This window comes from Lepisma saccharinum, chromosome 12 (genome assembly GCF_977018435.1).
Source record: "Lepisma saccharinum chromosome 12, izLepSacc3.1, whole genome shotgun sequence".
Taxonomy (NCBI): Eukaryota; Metazoa; Arthropoda; class Insecta; order Zygentoma; family Lepismatidae; genus Lepisma; species Lepisma saccharinum.
The window spans coordinates 56,556,610-56,576,231 of record NC_139240.1 but is presented as its reverse complement, the minus strand read 5'-3'; positions in this window follow the sequence as shown (position 1 = coordinate 56,576,231).

Below are 19,622 nucleotides of genomic sequence, written 5' to 3'. Positions count from 1 at the left end.
ATCCAAGCGTAGACCTATTTAAATATAATTGTAACATAAGATCTATTCGCTGAATTTCTGTATGTTTTGTTTTGTTTTGTTCATTGAATTTTGGTTTTCATTCAGCTTGTAAGGTTATATCCAATAGTTTAGTTTAATTTATTATTGTATTGTCTCTGTGTTCCCTTTGCTTCTATAATCTAATAATTAATTTCTTCTCACAATTGTTTTTAAATGTAAAATGTATATTGCGTCTTTCATATTTCTTGTTAATTTTCTTAGTTATGTTCTTGTTTATGTAATGGTGTCATCCCATATTGAACACTGTAATTGGCCATGCGCCTGTTGTGTTTCAATTAAATAAATAAATAAAGAATGTAAATAAATCGTTGGAGGATAAGTATCTATTTAGTGAAAGTGAAGCTGTAATAGAAATATGTAGAAAAATATGAAAGCAATGTATTAAAAGTAGATAATAGATGGGAAAGAAAAATATAAGTGTTTTCAGCTTTCAACAAGTTCAAGATTATAGTCAAATTGTAAGGCACGCCATAGAAGTACTCAACAAAGTAGAAAAAATGTGACTCCAGCCAACCAGAAACTTTTTAATTAGAAACCACGTCCCCAAACTCTATTTCAATGTGCACTTATGAAATACTCATATCCCGGATACTTAGAAAGTGAAAGTTTCTTCCTATTTATCACCATGCTGGTATTTCCTGTTTAAGGTTTTATTTGGTTTAATTTACTTCGCTTTTTTGTCAATTTTGCTAAACGTGATGACGATGAATTTGATAAAATGGCAGTCACAAAGAACACCAATCCTCAGGCCGGGGTTCGAACCCGGGAACCCTTGGGGTCATAGCGCTACTGTTTTAGGTACAAAATAAGGTATCGTAGGGACATTGAATTTTCGCGATGCGCGAAATCGCGAAATGTGAAAAAAAAAAAGATGCAATTTTGAACATTCTGCACGTAACTACACCCCCAATGATGAAATATTCATGAGTTTTATTCGCGAAGTAATGCGAAATGTGTGCTTTTCCACGAAATGAACGCTTTTTCGCGAAATAACCGTGAAATATCATCAAATTAAGTAGAAAACACGCAAAAACCGGCAATCGAGGTTGTGCGCGCAAACTGTCGATTTGTAACGAAACGTTTGCCTAAAGTTTCCTACCACTTGCAGCTGAAGAACGTTTTATCTTCGATCACATCAGGAAGACGCTGCAAATTGGGATTTCCCATGCACATAATGTCAGTTCGAAAACTGCATTCCTTTCTTCCCCCGAATGTCTACTCAAGTTCCAGTTTCATTGAACGTGCTAGTTGTAGCAGCGATAAGATTAGTCTGTTCCCGCACATCAAGGGAGACAATGGTGTCATTTGTGTTGTCATGAATGAATTTTGTTTATCATCATGTGATTTTCAACATGTGTTTGTGTATGTGCAGTAGTGATTATTTTATTTGTTGGACAGCAAGGATATCCTTTAAATACATAAAATAAATAAATCACTTGAGATATGCAATTTAGAAATGACGTGATTTTGTGTTGATGTTTTCTTTTTGGTTGGACAGCTAAGTACTTGTGCATGTGTACAGTATATAAAAATGAAGTAGTTTATCAATTTATAGCTCTTTTGTATGTTGTTTCCTCTCATAATGAAAAAGTGTGTGCAATTTTTTTTTCACCGCTGGTATATACCGCTGATCTAACATTTTATTTACCGCTCTCCTCAGTTTTTATTTACCATAAATTTGTGTCCCTAGGTATCAGTTATGGAAAGCAACAATTGTAGAAGGAAGCAATAACTATCGAATAGGGTGTAACGTGAAATTAGAAGAGGCAATAAGAATTACAGAATAAGGTTTAACTTGGAATGAGAGAAACAACGAAACATGAAACATGGAATTACAGGCAAGAAGAATTGTTGAATGAGGTTATACATGGAATTATACAAGCGAGTGATTGAAGAATAACGTGTAACAGAAATAGAAAATACTATTAATTGGGCAGTAAGTACAATGTAACACGGAACTAGAGAAGACAATTAACTTAAGAATAAGATGTAATATGGATTTAGGGAAGGCAATAATTGGAGATTAAGACGTAACACGGAATTAGAAAATCAGTTAAAGATTTGATTTTTTTAAAAAAAATGATTTGGTTCATTTTACTTACTAACCACTCCAACACGGGGCCGGCAAAATAATTTAAAGAAAAACAGAGAGTTTATACATTATGCGGAGTGAACCAAAAGTAGGTGGACAGTCAATGATAAACAAACGCTGTACAAGAGTAGGAGGAACAGTGGATCTAGCGAAAAAACTGACATAGCCGGGGGGAGGGCGCTTTATAAAAACCAAAGGGATATTTTCAACGACGGACCCGAATTTTGGCCATTTTGTGCGAATTTTCACTCCTAGGCTGGGTGTCTAAAATGAAAACCGGGCCCATTTTCGGGTACCTTGGACCTTGGCCTAAAACATCAGGATAAAGATTTCCTCGTGGTTGCCATGGCAACGGAACTCCGGGCAACGGATTTTGGAAACGCGCTGGGGATTTTTTTTTTTTTTTTCGGAAACGGCGGCGATCGAAAGGGTATCAAACCGAATCGGTCCCGGGGCATGGCTACAGGGTCCCAAATGGTCCCAAAAAATGCATTGTTACGTGGCCACCGGTGCCGAAAATATGGGTCGCTTTCGGAATTTTTAGCGCGAGAACCGTGACAGATGGAGCAAATCCACTTGACGATTTTAGAAAGAGGAGGTTTCGGGCTACCACGAGCTATTTTTGGAGTTTCTTATACGGCCAATAGTAACGGAGGAGCGTCATTTTGAATTTGGCTTTTTTCGAATTTCAAAGTCACGTGACAGTAGGTGAAATAGGTTTGTGTTAGGGTTGTACTACCGGGTGGGGCAAATAAAAGTGGCCGGGAGAACGAAGTTTCATGATACAATCTCCGGGCCACTTTTATTTGCCCCACCCTGTATAACTATGGTGTTTGTGTTCACAGTCCCCAAAAGTCTACAAGAAGAGCCTCAGGGACTCCCCGATGGCGCAGTGGTAGCGTCGTCGACTTGTAATCAAGGGGTCCCGGGTTTGATACCCGGTGGAGGCACAAGTGGTTCGGATCCCACTTTAAACTGTAGGTCCAGTCCCAATTAGCCTTACTGTGCATAAAGTGGACTTAAAACAACAAATCAACCAAATCAAGAAGAGCCTCAGCAGAAATTTCACAAACCTCTATTGGGTTGAAAGCTTATCTCATTGACTGTCCACCTACTTTTGGTTCACTCTGTGTAATAAAAGAATGAGTAACTTCCGTGGATTAGGTTTCTGTATGATATATTTCAAACCTTTTATTTCATCTGGAAATTGATTGAATAACCGCCAGATGGCAGGCATACCTGGTACTGCTCTCTGACACGACCAATGTTTCGAAGAAAAAAACATATTTTTTTTACGAATATGCCAAAATAACCCCATAAAATTGGCTTTATTGCATAAAAGGCGTAAATATTTATAGTTCTTTTATAAATTTAATAAATACCCCACACAGACCACCGACACACATCGAAAATTTTTGCAAGCGACTACAAAGCGGTCTTCGTTTTCTTGCACCTTGGTAACATTTTCCGTACACTGAACGTTCATGTAGAGCATGATTTTCTTGTTTAATGTTTCAAAAATATCCACATGGACAAAGTTAAGGTAAAGTGCCCAAATACCGTCCTCCTAAGCCAAATCTTCAATTCTGAAAATGTGTTTAAAGTTAAAAATAATACAACTGATTGAAGCAACTCAACTCCATACCTACTAGTGCTGCTGGCGTGATTGTACTAAATATATCTTAACCACAAAAAGGAAATAATCAAAAGAACACAAATTCTGATTTTTCAAAAAAGGTGTCCTCATGCACGACGTGTGACCTGTGACCAAAATCTACAATTCTGTGAGTTGATGTAACCAGAAAGATGAAACCAAGCTTCATCTGTGATGAAGAAGAGCATAGGATCCAAGTAACCATCAGCAATCGAAGATAACATCCAGTTGCAATAAGTAACTCGTTTAGCTTTGTCTGGTTCTTTCAATTCATGCACTACGGTCACACGAAATGGTCGGAAATGGAGCTCTTTTAGTACCCGATGGCATGTTGTGCGGGATACACCAACTTGTTGAGATAATCTTCGTATCGATTTCTTGGGGCTTCTCAATATGTTACTGCGAATTCTGTCCATTACCGCCGGGGTCTTCACTGTGGGACGCTTCTTCTTCAAAACATTACTAACGAATCCTGTAATCCTCCATTTGTTATACATCTTTTGAATTGCATTGGTTGTGGGAGGCTTCATACCGACGTATTTCGCCACAAACATTTCTTTAGTCTCTTTAATGGACCCTGTCTTTATGTAAAATTCAACAATATCTATCCGGTGTTCAATTGCAAACTGCACCATTTCTCCGCAAACTTTTGCACAACAATCTCCGCAAACAATCACTTTTAAACTGTCGAACGCAACTCAACAATTACGTGTGACTTCAAGTAATGCGATATTTCAGTGTAGGCAACTACATTAATCTGATTCCACCCATTTATTTGTGAACGCCAGAATGAATGTTAGATGTACCACTTTTAAGTGGGACACCCAGTACTTAAGTTACATCTTTTTTTACCCATCCAGACATAAATCGCAAACAAAGGTTTTGACTCTTGTTGAAGATGAACACATCTCCTGGCTTGTCTTGGGAAAAATCGCTTTCCACAAATAGGACATGACGCATTTTTATCTCTTGAACTATCCTCGTCTTCGGCGGACGCCAGTGGAACTTGTGTTACATCCTCAGAGTTGCTTGAACTTCAGTCATATTTCTTTGTTTTCTATTTGGGAGGTTTTGTCGATGTCCCAAGCTGATCGTTGCCTTCATTGATGAGACGTTTCTTGGCCTTTGATTGGGATTGTTTCTTCTGATGCTCTTCCGCCATTTGTTTCTTCTCCATAGAGGCTTTTAGAGACATCTTATGTGGACTTCCTGTTACCAAGAATGAGATCCTCGTTCTAGAAGATGTGGAAGGCTGGATTACTGGCACCTCTGGCTCTTCAAGTTGTCTGGCTATGAAGTCATACTCTTAAAAGACATCGGGATAAAACGGACGAATTCCAGTTTTCCTAAATCCATTGCCGGCAGTTTCAAGAGTAGCAGCACGAAGGTACGCTTCACAGAACAACCTGGATACTTGTAGTTTCCTCACAGTTCTGTTTGGGACAGAGGCCAACCATTGCTCTATACCCATTGCGTATAGAGTTTTCAGAGGAAACATAAATGCTACATCGAAAGGCTGTTGCTTGTCTGTTGAGTGAGGAGGAAGGCACATGCCCCCTCGGACTCCGCGCTGGCGCCACCTTCTTCATAGAACCTTAAGTTTAATATATACTTATTATTAATTAGCATTAATTTTATTTTCAAGAATAAGGCATAGAAGTGTTAAACACATTATAAAAAGGTCGACAATCGAAACTAGTCTAAGTGGTCAGGAAAAAAATAAAATATATCACAAGATAGATACAGAACGTGGGTCCGAGAATTTCAAAGGGGACGGATTTAGGACTCCAGTTATAACAACAATAGCGACTGCTCCTGACCAAACGACTACAGCTACATGGCTGTGACAACGGGAACGCAATATTCAAATACTAATCTATAATTATCAATCACTAAATTATGAACACCTTGCCGCGAGGCGTCAATATAACTGTTCCAAATTGATTTCACACTGTAGCAAGCTTTCAGACAAACTATATTTGAAAAATTAAAGCGTAAATGAACAGAGGAAAGCAACTACGTCACTGCCAGTAGACAACCGAATGGTTCTGAAGAGATTCCTGTTGCTCTCGCAAAATGGCAGCACTTTCCATGGAAGTTAATGAGGGGGGATGAATTTAGGGCAGGGAACGGATTTCGGGCACTTTACCTTAATACCCAGTATGCGTTTCATATCTCCAGCGCTTTTTGTACAAAATTTACTGCATTCAATCTCGCTTGCGTGTTTTTTTGGGAAACAATGTATCCTACCATCGGTGTTTGAAATTATTTTGGTCTGCTATTTGGGCCACATAAAGGTCTGAAGGTTGCTGGCTCTGCTAATAAGTGTTGAGGAAATTTTACGTACAAGGATCGCCAACCCTATGGTTTGTGAAAATTTGCTTATAACAGCTGCAGAATTCTTGGACCTCAAAGAGAGCTGTTTTTCCAAATATTTTGTACACACGATATATCATAATTAGTGTTATGAAAAGAATCTGTTTTTAAAATCTCTACACACACCGCAACACCCTAACTGTAAGATCTTGGCACTGGGGAAAAACATGAGCAGGTGGTTAAGAAATTGAACGCAATATTTTTTAAAAAACATTAAAATACTGCACATTCCGGTTTAATATAAATCTGGTCATATGTGTGTTACAATTCAAGAAAAATATGACAGATTGATCTAGTGAGAATCTCTACTATTGACTGGCAACACTGCAGCCAGGCAACTCTGTAAATATACAAAGACGGGAGAGTAGTGGTCCAGGATAGAAGCTTGAAGCTTGACTATGAATCACTTATTCTTGCTACATAGCCCCTAGCTTATCTAATACTCAGGAGCGTATATTCTAGACTAGTTAGGCTATCTGCGAAGCCTGAAGTCTAGAGAATAAAATTCAGGAGAAAAATCGATCACAAATTGTAAATAATATTATTCATATCAGTGAGATGATTATGGAGTTGGCAACCTGATTTCTTATGAGTTGGCACCCTGATTTCCTATGAGTTGGCAACCTGATTTCCTACGAGTTGGCAACCTGATTTCTTATGAGTTGGCAACCTGATTTCTTACGAGTTGGCAACCTGATTTCTTATGAGTTGACAACCTGATTTCTTAGGAGTTGGTAAATTTATTTCTATTCATAGCCTAGGACCACGTGTCATAGTGAGATAGCCCAGATATTGGTCTCAGTATACGCCACTGCTAATACTGTTACTTCGGAAACTTTCAGGTGCTTGCATGAGACGATATTCTACTTACTGGTGTTTTTTTTTTAAAAAAAAAAAGTTGCTCCAAAAAATATTTGTCTATTTGCAAGCATGAAAACTACATACAATTATATTGCTTTTCACTCTTATCTGCACAGACAATGACATCTTATTGATAAGATAGAAAAGTTGCCTAATGAAGCGTGTATTTTGGGTATTGTTGGCCTTTTATTGAATTGATTTGTTTTAAGTTTAAAATTTTTTATAATTAAAGTATTCATCTATTCTCAACCCGCCATCTATAATCAATTTAGTAAGAAGAACGAAACATGCATTATTATTAAGGGAAGAATGTTTGCACAAATGCTTACTTATTCAAGCAGATACTGTTATATTGGGAGTTATTCTTGCATTAAAATCGAATTAACTTTGTAGACTTTCTGCCTTGAACCGTCTGTGCCAACCACGTGAAATGTATTCCAATCTTGGAAGTGTTTACAGGCCTAAGGAATCCTCATAACCAATCAGCGTTGAATACGTGAAGTGGATCATAATCTTCTGCAACGTCGTTTTGAATGGACCATATTAGTGTGACGTTACGCTCGAAGATTGAGTCCAAACAAAGCTATCACGTGGTCTTAGCCTGTTTAAAAAACATTGAATTCTCCATCGGAAGGGGTGGCTTTTAAATTGTGATGCGTATCGTACATCAATGTAAAGATGAGCTTTTGGAGAGTCGTCGATATTATTACACATACCTTACAGATTAAAACGTAAATAATAAATGGAGCAGGAAATCGAGTAAAGAGAACGCTCCAAATGGTGTCCGATCCGGAATTGCAGCCAATGGGTGACACCTCTGTCGTCACGTGAGGCTGCTGGTTTCCCATCGTCCATAGCGGTAGCATGACTTGACTGTACTTGAGATTGGCCGGCTTCGGTTGTGCTCCGAACTGAAATATCTAGATTTTCTTTTAAAATGCATGATTTTATTACTCCTGCTATATTTTACCTTATTTTCTGTAAGGTACGTGTGATATATATAGACGTATTCTCCGAAATCTCATCTTTCCATTGATGTACGATACGCATCACAATTTTGTTTCATAACTGCTGTCACAATTATCAAAGCTATCCCTTCCAATGGATAATTCAATGCTTTCAAATAGGAGAAAAACACATACCACATCTGTTAGGACTCAAATCGTGCTCTGTCGTCAGCTGTGACGTCACCAGTAATATGGTCCATTGGAGAATGCAGCGCAGTGTGTTGCGCACAAGGCTTCTGCGCATGCGCCTCATGGAAAACGTCAAAGGAAAAGACTCGCGTCGCAGCTGTAAATAAGGTACGACACGGGATGCTCCGAAGTCAATCCAGTTTCAACACAACGAGATTGAGTTCCCATCGCTATTAAGCTGCAGCTTCGAGCTACATAATGGAAGAAAGAGAGATCGTGCGCAAGAACTGAACGAGAAGAGAACTCATGTTCCCCTGTCGGCGTTACTGCCAAGGGAACAGACGCCTCTCAACGCCAGAAGAACACTGCGGAACGCTGGAGCATTCATCAGCGAGATCAATATGGGGGCTCTCCTGTATTGAGGTCAACTGCACACTCGAGATCGTCAAATGTTTTTTCAAGGTTTCCGAAAGACTCTTCCGTGGATGGAGAAGGGGAAACGAGAGGGGGAGGGGGTCTCGAAATCCACTGAAGAAAAGCCGTCAGCGTAGAAATTTCATTCCGCACACATTGATTCTCTCTGGAACACACCCTAGCGGCGGTCTCGGGCCACGCTGAGCTAAAAATACCTTCTTTTCGGCAGATTAGGATATACACGGGTTTCGATGTTGGAAATAGCGTGCGAAATGCACACCACGGCTATCTTATACAGCGTGCCCCCAAATGATTACTGGGGTTTCATAGTCGTTTAATTTTCCTTACAAGGGGGATACAAGGACAAGGCTTATGTGGGAGTAAAGAACAACAACAAGGTTACTTAGTGAACCTTATAAATGTTCACAAAAGAGAAGTAAAATAAAGCAAATCAAACAGAAATACAGTTACATTTCTTTACTACTTTAAGCACAGTGTTGCCACACGTATACCTAACGAACTTTTTCAGTTGATTCGCATCCTGAATGATAATGTAGCACTAACACAAAACCGTGTAACTAAACACATTACATCCCAGGAGGCACAAGCCTCTTAGATGCCGTACAGCGTGTGGAGACTATGCGGAAAGGTGCGAGCGAATCTAATGAGCAATGTTCGCGTTATCTTCTAACTTCGTGAAATATCGACGCAGGCATGCACAGAACCACACTTCGCTCTGCGTAAATTCTCTTTCAATTTCAAGCGATTTTTATCGCAATCTCGCGACGATGAGCGATTGCGATGTCCGGGAGAGATTTGCCGGAGGCCATGCAGCGCGGTTGGACCACAGCATCCCACATCCTCTGCAGACTTCCAACTTTGCACGTTTTTTGCTCCATAAATCACATGGTGCGGACGGAAGGGGTGTCGTCGCTCCTCCATTGGTGTGATAATCTCACCATGGGGTAGAGGGGCGGAAGAAGAAGGCTCTATTTGCGAAACCGTTTTAGAAAATGCTGTTGTCGGGAACGGTCTCTACGGGAGAAAAAACGGGCGGAGGAAGGTTTTTTTTTTAATAAGTGGGAATATTGTTTCAGCAATGAAGGCTTCTCTGATAACAAAAAAATTTAACAAAAATTTCTCCTCAGACTAGCAAATTTATTTAAATTCAAGCCTTGACGTCACCACTAAACCCAACCGGGAGAGGGGGGTTGGAGGAGGGGCAAGCCATCCATGGAAAATTGGATTTACACAAAGTAAAAAAAAAAATAGTAAAGTGCAGGCGCACACCACACTTTCTTGATCACGGCCGAAGGTAGGGGTGATGTCATTTTAACCCCCAGAGTTTCCTCCAGGTACCCACTTTATGCGACGCTGGGTGGGCGCCGGAGCCGCTTGAAAAGGTAAAAAAAATCCCCGCCGGTGATCGAGCCCGGGCCTCTCGCATGGTAGTCAGACGTTATGGCACGGAAGTTAATTTCAATTGTAGGCCTCCCCGATGGCGTAGTGGCTTCGTCATCGCCTTGTAATGTCGGGTTCGATACCCGATGGAGGCACATAGCTTGTGATCCTATTCTAAACTGTAGATCCAGTCCCGTCCAGTCTAGATTAACCTGCCAGGGCAAAAAATAGACTTCAATAAGCTTTGCTACATTTAGGCACATGCAAACTACTATACTCTTCCCCTGTAATCTCTGGAGCAAGGCCGCGCATAACGGTACAGAAGGGGAGATAGTGAGTGTGCGGAACGAAGCAGTACACGCCGCTGCAAAGGCTGGTAACTGCAGCCGCGTTTTCCCCTCCATGCAATCCCGTTCCCTTGCAGTTGTTCATTGGTCGAGCCCTCACGAGTCACTACTTGTGCAAAGACTTGCATTCGTTCGCTCGCTCCATAGTTTCCCGATACAGAGTATAGTCTGTCTGTGTCTAAGTGTAGCAAAGCTTGTTGAAGTCTATTTTATGCTCCGTCAGGTTTATCTGGACTGGAGCCACAGTTTCAAGTAGAATCTGAACCAATGTGCTTCTACCGTAATTCAATCAGGAACCCCTTGATTACAAGGCGACAGACTGAGCGACTTCACTCTCCGAGAGGCGTATTTACAAACCCTGGCTCAGTCGGTAACGCGTCTGACTACCATGCTCAAGGTCCCGGGTTCGATCCCCGGCCGGTTCAAATCCGGGAACTTTTCTAACGGTGGAAGCGGCCCCGGCGCCCACCCAGCGTCGAATAACATGTGTACCTGGGGGAAACCCTGGGGGGTAAAGGCGGTCAGGGGCGTGATGCTGATCACATCATCCCCACTCACGACCGGATCAAGAAAGTGTGGGGCGTTACCCCCAAACCCCCTATACGCCTTCATGGCGTGTTGCTATGCACAGGGGAACACTTTACCTTTTTTTTTTACCTTTTTACAGTGCTGCAGAACTTCCATCGATATGTGCTAATTGGCTGTCAATCCGAAAGTTAATTCGTTTAACGCTAGATGGCAGGGTTCAGATTTACAGGGTATATGTCAGAAATCCATCCCAAAAAGATAAGAAGCCCCTTTAAACGTAGGCTAATATTTGAGCATATCTTTTTAGTAATGTCTTGAAAGACAGAAAAGGGTAACATTAGCGTACAGTATAAGGGAAACAGATGTCTTCAAATTTACAAGAGAAAGTACTTACGAAAATTATTTTCTGTAGCGTTGTGGAAGTTCGTGAATCTAGTTTTGATCCATTTTAATGCGAATACATGCTGTTTCTGCGAAAATCTCTGTCCGACACGCTGTTTCTGCTGCCGCCATTTGCTTTCTGCACGAGAGCACAATGTTCCGTGTGTTAGATGACGTAAACCCCGTAGTCAGTGTTTCAAACTCGCCGTGTTTTCACTAGAACATGGCGTGTCGAGTATTTTTAATTTTCTTTTATTTTTTAACTATGCTTGCCTAACCTAACTTAACCTTACGGAAAATGGTTTGTGGGGCTAACGTCAATGGTTTGCGACATATTAGCATAATTTCAAATCCGGGCACGAAAGTAGGTATTTTCCGGTGAACGAGGTTGCAACACTGCATAAATCGACAAAACACTCGCACAACGCGCCCTGAACCAGTACGCTATCGCCCGCCATAATGTGTTACTGAATCGAAATAACAAGTAACAGTTAGTACTCGTAAATGTAAGAAATAGACATTATCTTAGCTAGAAATGCATTTTTTCACCTTAGGAAATGTTCCCCATTCCAAAATAGTATGTTAGCAATGTAAAAAATATGATTTATAGGTGTTTCCCTTATACTATAATAGTACCCAGAAAAGTAAAGCTTTCAGAAAAACTGTATTCATTCAAGAAAAATTCCGGTCGTAATCACGCCCCTATTGTATATTTAATGTCACTACCATGGTTGATTATACAGAAATGGCAATGCGGTAATTTTCAAATTATGTAATTTCTCCTGTAATGCAGTAATCGCTTCACATAATATATATTTCAAGATCTTTCGTAGATATTCAACATTGTTATTTTTCGAGGGCTTCATATTGATTTTTATTACCAGAAAACGATTCACTAGCATTATTTCACTGTTTCTCCATACAAAAATATATTTCTTCACACAATTTCGACAATTTGATTGCAAACGATATTACTAAATAATCAAGAATGGACATGGAACATAAACACTTCCGGTGCGCACAGCCAATAAGAAAGCGTTATATCCGTCTGGTTCTGCAGCACTCGAGGGTTTGTAAATACGCCTCTGGGAGATCCTCAGAATCAGTGATGTGCCGTAGACTATAAGTTTACGTCTACATGCGTTGTCTACACGTAGATTACATTGGGTTGTAGTTTACATAGACTACGTAGACAATCGAAAGTGCATTAAAATTTATTTTCAAGCGTTTCATGAAAGGAAAGTGACATTTTCAACTATATTGGTTCCTAACAGACTGAAAAGAATCCTATTTACAACAAAATTTCTCTTCTCTTCTCTCATCAACTATGGAAGAAGATAAATAGTATGCAAAAAACAACAACAGATGGCAGTCGTGAGGCAAGAGTGGTCTTTTCCCCATAAAACACTAGAATATTTCCTATGTTAGGTTTTTTTCCTCGGTGACAAATTGTTCGAATTTGGAAGAAAGAGTATGAAAAGTTGCTCACACAGCAGCAACTGATAAGGCAGTATAATATTTTTTTTATTCCACGGCGCCCTTTGCTAAGTTATCATCTTTCGCCATGTTGTTTACATAGATTACGTAATCTACGTGTATAAAATAGTCTACGTGTAGAATGTAGACTATCGTTGCTTACGCGTAGACGCACATCACTGCTCAGAATGCTTTACAAGCTAAACGTGAGGACCAATGCATGCCAAGAGGTTGCTCGTTAGGTGACGCGTGTTCAACGCATAGAGACCCATCGCAGCTGTTTTCTGGCTTTCTAGACCAGATGCCGCTACTTCTTGTTTTCAAGTAGCTTCCCAATTGTCCTCACGATTCTAGGTCAATATCAAAGTTTTCGACCTCACACCGGGAATCGAACCCGGGACCATTCACACCACAGGCCAGAGCGGGGACAAACAAGTTGTAATTCCACATGTGTTTCTGAGGGAGGGAGGCATTGTGAAAATCCGGAATGCTGAACAGAAAATATATCATTTATATGTTCGACAGAACAATCTAGAACATGACTTCACAACGGGTGCAAAGCTTCCATTATGTTACTGAGGAAGCCAGATAGAAATGGCTCTATAAAGACGCTCCAATCCCTTTAAGATCTTTTGAAAATAATGGATTATCTTTCGGAATGCCTCTATTTTAGATGACAAATCATCTAGCTTCAGGCAATATAATTTTCTTAATGCACTTCCGAAGATAAGTAGAGTCAGTTTATACTCGGAACGTCTCCAACTGATTGCGCGACTCCAGTCAGTGAGCCTACCAAGAAGGTGCAGCGTGAACGGGAAGGATGGCAATAGGTGCTGAGCTAAGATGACGTCAGCGGCTCGCTTGTTGATTGGTTGGTTATGACTCGCTCCCAAGCTGCAAATACAGAACAGCCAGAGATGTTATGAAATTAATCTCACTGTACTTCTCTTAAAGATAGACAAACTCTTCTCATGTAAAGTAACATATCGATTATTTAATTGCTTCCTTGTGTAAGTAATCCAACTCCAAACGTATCAATAATGAAATTATTAGGAAGCAGATCCGTAAGTCTTAGAAACCAGTGAAACAGGCACGAAAACTTTGAAAATAGGCACTTAAAAAGGCACTATGAAATAGGCACTTACAAAGCACTATGAAATAAAAACCCATCAAAATAGGCAGTAAATATAAACTTATTAATCCCCTTTATGAACTGTACATATATCCGTTTGAACTTTTCATATTTGACTGTATTTTCCTTACGTCACTGTTCTGTATCTTTCTGTTAGTCGTGACGTTAATAATGAGGGGTGGTTAGACAAAATTTAGGAACGGACGCCCTGCCCTGCCTCCGAGGAAGATTATCGACTTCAATCATCAATACAATGAAGCGATTTTTCCCCAAATTTTCCGTTGTAAATGGTAGTCTCCATTAAAATATTCTTACATTGTGAAAAAGTTCTCACAACTCTGCAGGAAATTAATGGACAAAACCACAGGCGTAACGAGAATCCAAGTTAATTGATTCTGATGTATAAATTATGAAATTCCAAGACTTGTACATTAAGAATGGATCTCTCTGGTTGTGGTTGTGAGGGGGGTGGGGAAGTGATTGTTAAGTGCACTCTGATACAAAAGGGTTATTTTCTGTTGGTGGCAATAATTGTAGACACATGTACCGGGTGCCCAGAATTAAAGTTACCCAACTCAGAGCCCTCTGTTGCCTGTTTGAGGCATCGTAGAACTCTGAAATTTTGTGAATCCACTATGCAGACCATGGGGAAGAGGATGGTGATAAAAAAATAGTTCAATCTTCCGCCACCAGGTTGAAATGTGGCGCTGTAATAATGAATATTGAAAGCAGGTGTATCAATCTTTATTGTTAGTTTCTGCCAGTACAGCAGTATTCAAAACCTCGCAGTACAGCTGCACTATTACTAACGTTCTGATAAAACAACTTCACCAGTAATGCACGTTCTTTCTTATTTAATGGCATGGTGATCACTTCCGAACTTTTGTTCAGCACTCACGTTAAGTGATATAGCTGAGTTATTAATTACAAAGACATTTCTTAGTGGCTGGAAGTTGCGAGAAAATAATCTCTCGTTTATTGCAAGATTGCAAGGTAAAGGCAAATCCATAACCAATTGGAGCAGTTTACGTCATTATTACAACCCATCATGGAAGTACAGCGCCACATTTCAACCTGGTGCGGAAAATTGAACTATGTTTTTTATATCGCCATCCTCTTCCCCATGGTCTGCATAGTGGATTCACCAAATTTCAGAGTTCTACCATGCCTCCGGTATGTAAAATATCCGTCTTGGTAGTTTCAGCCCATAATCATTTGTTTCATTTTCATATCAGTGTGTATTGGTATATTTAACATGGAGATGATGACTATGTTTACTTATGTTTATTGCGTCTTTCGTTTCACGATCCATATCTGAGGGCAAACTACCATAGACAAATTACGGTTATTTGTGTAGTACCGGGCTTCGAGTGTATGCCGCTCGTTCTGCCTGGTCGAGTGTTCGCTCGTGACGTCATAGCGAGCGAAGATCTCTCAATTCCGTACGCTATCTAGCGTCGACCGTGTGAACTATTTGGCGCTCTGGCGAAAAGCTCTCGCTTGCAGTACTATAGTAGTCATCATAATAAAAATACCACACAAATATATATTGAGCTTGCTGGGGGTGATAGACTTTAGCACACACATACCTGACAGAGGATTCGATCTTACGAACTTGGATGTCTAGTGCGTCACGCTATCTACTTCTCAACCCCTGCTCACCTATTTTGATGGGGTTGAAGCAACTGAAATTAATATTCGACCCAGAATAGTAGACACACGAAATACTGCCTTGATGAGTGTTAACACAACGTGCTACGACACCAGGGGTCTCGGGTTCGAATCCCAACCTGGAGACACATCCTCATCGTCGAAATTAGCCAAAAGTGGCAGAAAGGCGACGCCAAAATAACAAAAATAAATTTAAAAAAAATCATATGTCCACTTCATGCACTGATAGGCTAATTGGGACAGGACCTACAGCTTAAAGTGGGATTGGATTGAGTTGGTGTTTTTTTAAGTCCACTTTATGCACAGTAAGGCTAATCGGCACTGGACCTACAGTTTAAAGTGGGATCCGAACCACTATGTGCCTCCAGCGGGTATCGAACCCTGGACCCCTTGATTACAAGGCGAGGACGCTACCACTGCGCCATTGGGGAGGCCCAGCTTCAAGTGGGATCCGAACCACAATGTATCTCTATCGGGTTTCGAATCCAGAACGCCTTGATTATAAGGTGACCATGTCAGAGGGGGAGGGGGGATCAGAGTATCTATCATTAAAGGGCGGAATGGATTCTATTGGATTCCGCTGCAGAAAAAATGATCCTGGACCGAATTTAAATTTATCTGGTAAAAAGGTTCCTGGACCGGAATTGATTTCATTTATAATTCCCGGACCGTTAACAAAACTGCTCCCCATTACACAGGCAACTTTCTTATTTTTCATGTGATAAATATTGTAATGTTTATTCGTATCCCTAACCTAAAATCACTCCGCCATTAATAGCAGGTCTGCATGGACGAATTCAGCACACGTATGGATAAGAGCATCGTTAGCCTGGGAACATGTCTGGAAAGAAGGAGGGTGTCTTTCTCATCTCACGTAGAAGTGAAGGAACAAGTATGAACATTTGATACCAAGCCTGCAACAAAAGAATGCCGAGTAAGGAAGCCAGGAGAAGACAACAGAGAACTGAACAGGAGAATGAAGACAAGCAGAGGCACCTGAACCGTATTACGGAAAACCAATTACACCGAGCATGAATCCATCTCCTAATTATAAACGTAATTAATTTAAGGGATAATTTATTAAGCCGCGTTCCTGGAACTTGTTTCTTTGATGTTACCGCCAGGCGGTTAATTGTAAAGGCCAAAAGCAGACGTAAGCAGGTAACGAGGCAGGAGTTTACGGTTTATTACCGCAGATAAAGTGCATCTTATTGATCCTCAGTACCGAACAATTTATACAGGGTGTCCCAAAAAGTATGCGCACAATTTTAATACTTGTTAAGGCAATAGACTTGTTAAGATAATTCAAGTCTTCCGATCTAAATTAAAGAAGAGTTTTTTAAGTTTCATGCGGGATCCGAACCAGTAGGGTACCTCCATCGAGTATCGAACGAAAGACCACTTGCTTGCAAGGCGACTACATTACCGCTACGACATCAGCGAGGCCTGATTGTCATTGTGATCCACTTACAATTAAAATTGGATGAATTATTTTGAATTACCCTGTATATTTTTTGGTGTTTTTTATCTAGTCGCCAACCTTTAAATTTGTTTATGCGAGTACTGCCAATGTAGCCTTGTGACTCATACAAGCATATACAACAATACTTTTATGTTTCTTGGCACTTCCAAAATAGACATTGAATAGAGCAGGAAATAGAAAAAAAGGTTGACGTAGAAGATTTCGACTAAGTATAGTTTCAAACACTAGATAATGTCCAATTAACATTGCATGCTAATGTAGAACCATTGTCACTAACATTCAGAGAAACAATATAAGTATATACAGGGTGAGTCAAAAGTCAGGTTACATGAGAAGTTTTCCTTGTCCAGTTCCTTGGTGCATGGTCGCCGTGGTCCAGTTGAGTGGCCGCCGCGATCTCCAGACCTGACACCGATCTTTGGGGTAATTTAAAGGTGCTCGTCTACTCAGTTAAGATTCAGAACATGCATCTGAAAGAACGCATTCTGTAATGTGCAGACATGATTATGCTGGACGTTCTGCAAAAGGTTCTGGAGAACTGGAAATATCGCGTGCACAAATGCATTGATGTTCAACGTGCACATATTGAAGATATAGTATAAATCCCTATGTAACTTGACTTTTGACTCACCCTGTATATTAATACTAAGTTCGTATTCACAGTATATACATGAAAATAGTTAAGCACTTACTGAATTTTCAGCTGACAGCTATTAGCAAAACAATAGATGACGCCACCTACCTGGAAAAGAAAAAAAAACGCAAAATAAATATTTTGTTTGTAATTCCGCCGTCCAAGCTTTACACAAAATATCACAAGACTGTAGTTTAGAATTCTTATGATGTATCATTAAAACATTTAAATTTAATTCTATGTGCAACTACTAAGACATACAGTTCACCCACAGAGATTTTAGTCTATGGTTCAACTATACTTTGGCCAACATACTGTGGTCAATAAGTGGTAAATTTTCATTAGGTTATTCATTCAGTTTGCGAATTAACAGGGGGGGACGCGTGGACCCCCAGGCCATTTTCTTTATCCCTGGCAGGAATGTTTTATCCTACTCAAAGAAAATGGAATTAAAAGCATATAATTAAAGAACGGATTTTTGTGAAGAAAATTTTAGGAAAATATGAAACTGAAAATGCCAAAATGTGAAGAAATATGAACATTTATTTAGAAGTATTTCTACATGTTTCAAATATAAATGGAATAAACGACTTTGGTCACAAAATTACTTCCTCAGTATATACTGCACATCATACGCAGAACTTTTATTTATTGCAGTAAATAATGACAAGTTTCGCCATGAAATTCCTTTCACTAGCCACTCCCTCCCAAACTCCCCCAAGGGTTTGAGAACTAGTAATCGCTGAACATAAGCATAGATTTATGGCCTAAGGCAACATGCTTTCGCAGCATTTGCTCAAGAAATGCTTGTAAAAACCCAAAGAACAGGGAAAAGAACAAATATACTGTAAACATATTGTTGGCGTTTCCACGAAGATTTTTATAATATAATTAAGACAAATTCGGCATAAAACATTAAAATATAAACAAAATATGAAGAATTTGGTAAAATATGATTTTTTTCATGCGCTATGGAGTCTGTGCCTATCGAAACGTATAGATCTCAAGTTTTTTCGCTGTCCGGTAAAAAATAGAGAATATGAAATTTCATAAAAATCCTTTCTCTACATGTAATATACCATTATGGAACAAACAATTGAAAAAAAAAATTGTGCCCATTAAAGATTTCCCGAAAAATATGCAGCCTTGTGCAGGTCCGTACCCAGGACTTTTTTTTTAAAGGGAGGGGTCAGATCCGGGAATGTGGAACGGCCCCTGCCGTCGTAGCGTGCTGTCCTAACCACTCCGCAACAGTGGTCGGCGAAGTGCTGTTGGAGTATTACATGTGACCATCAATGGCATGGTAGTATTGAAGTTAGAGCTAACCGTACTATTGAGTAGAGTTGCAATATTATGGTCCAAAGTAACGGAAAAAATTGAAACTTCCTACCCGACATCAGAGTGGTTTACAAAGGCCGTCACATGGCGTAGAGCTTGGTGATTATTGCTTACATTAATTTCCTCAGAAGTATTCGAATAGTACTGTGTTCCACAAATTAACAAATATTATTGTAAATTAAATTATACGTATTAGCAATGATGATTATTATTGAAATAAAGAACATGTCTAGATGCGCGTTAAGAAAAAAACGATACAGACTACAGTTCGAATAAAGTCGGGACAAAAATTTAAAAAGAATGGACTGTCCCGACTAAAATTCTGGTATCTGGTTATAATAGTAAAATTACTCAGTATTCAGGACTACAGGCTTCTCTCAGCACATCAAGCCTGTTTATTTATGCAAGGACGAAATCGAAATTCTTGCAAAATCTGAGAAAATCACTAATTTCATTTTCGTAGGTTTTTTATAGGTTCGCATTAGTATATTTCATGGTTCGAGGGGGGGAGGGCATAGTCCCTCCCCCTGGGTACAAGTCTGGCCTTGTGTGTTAAAGAAGAACACCATTCTGCAACTGACCAACTTCACGGAGCCGAGACAACAGAAGGCTGCGTCTTCCATTTGTTGTCATGGTAT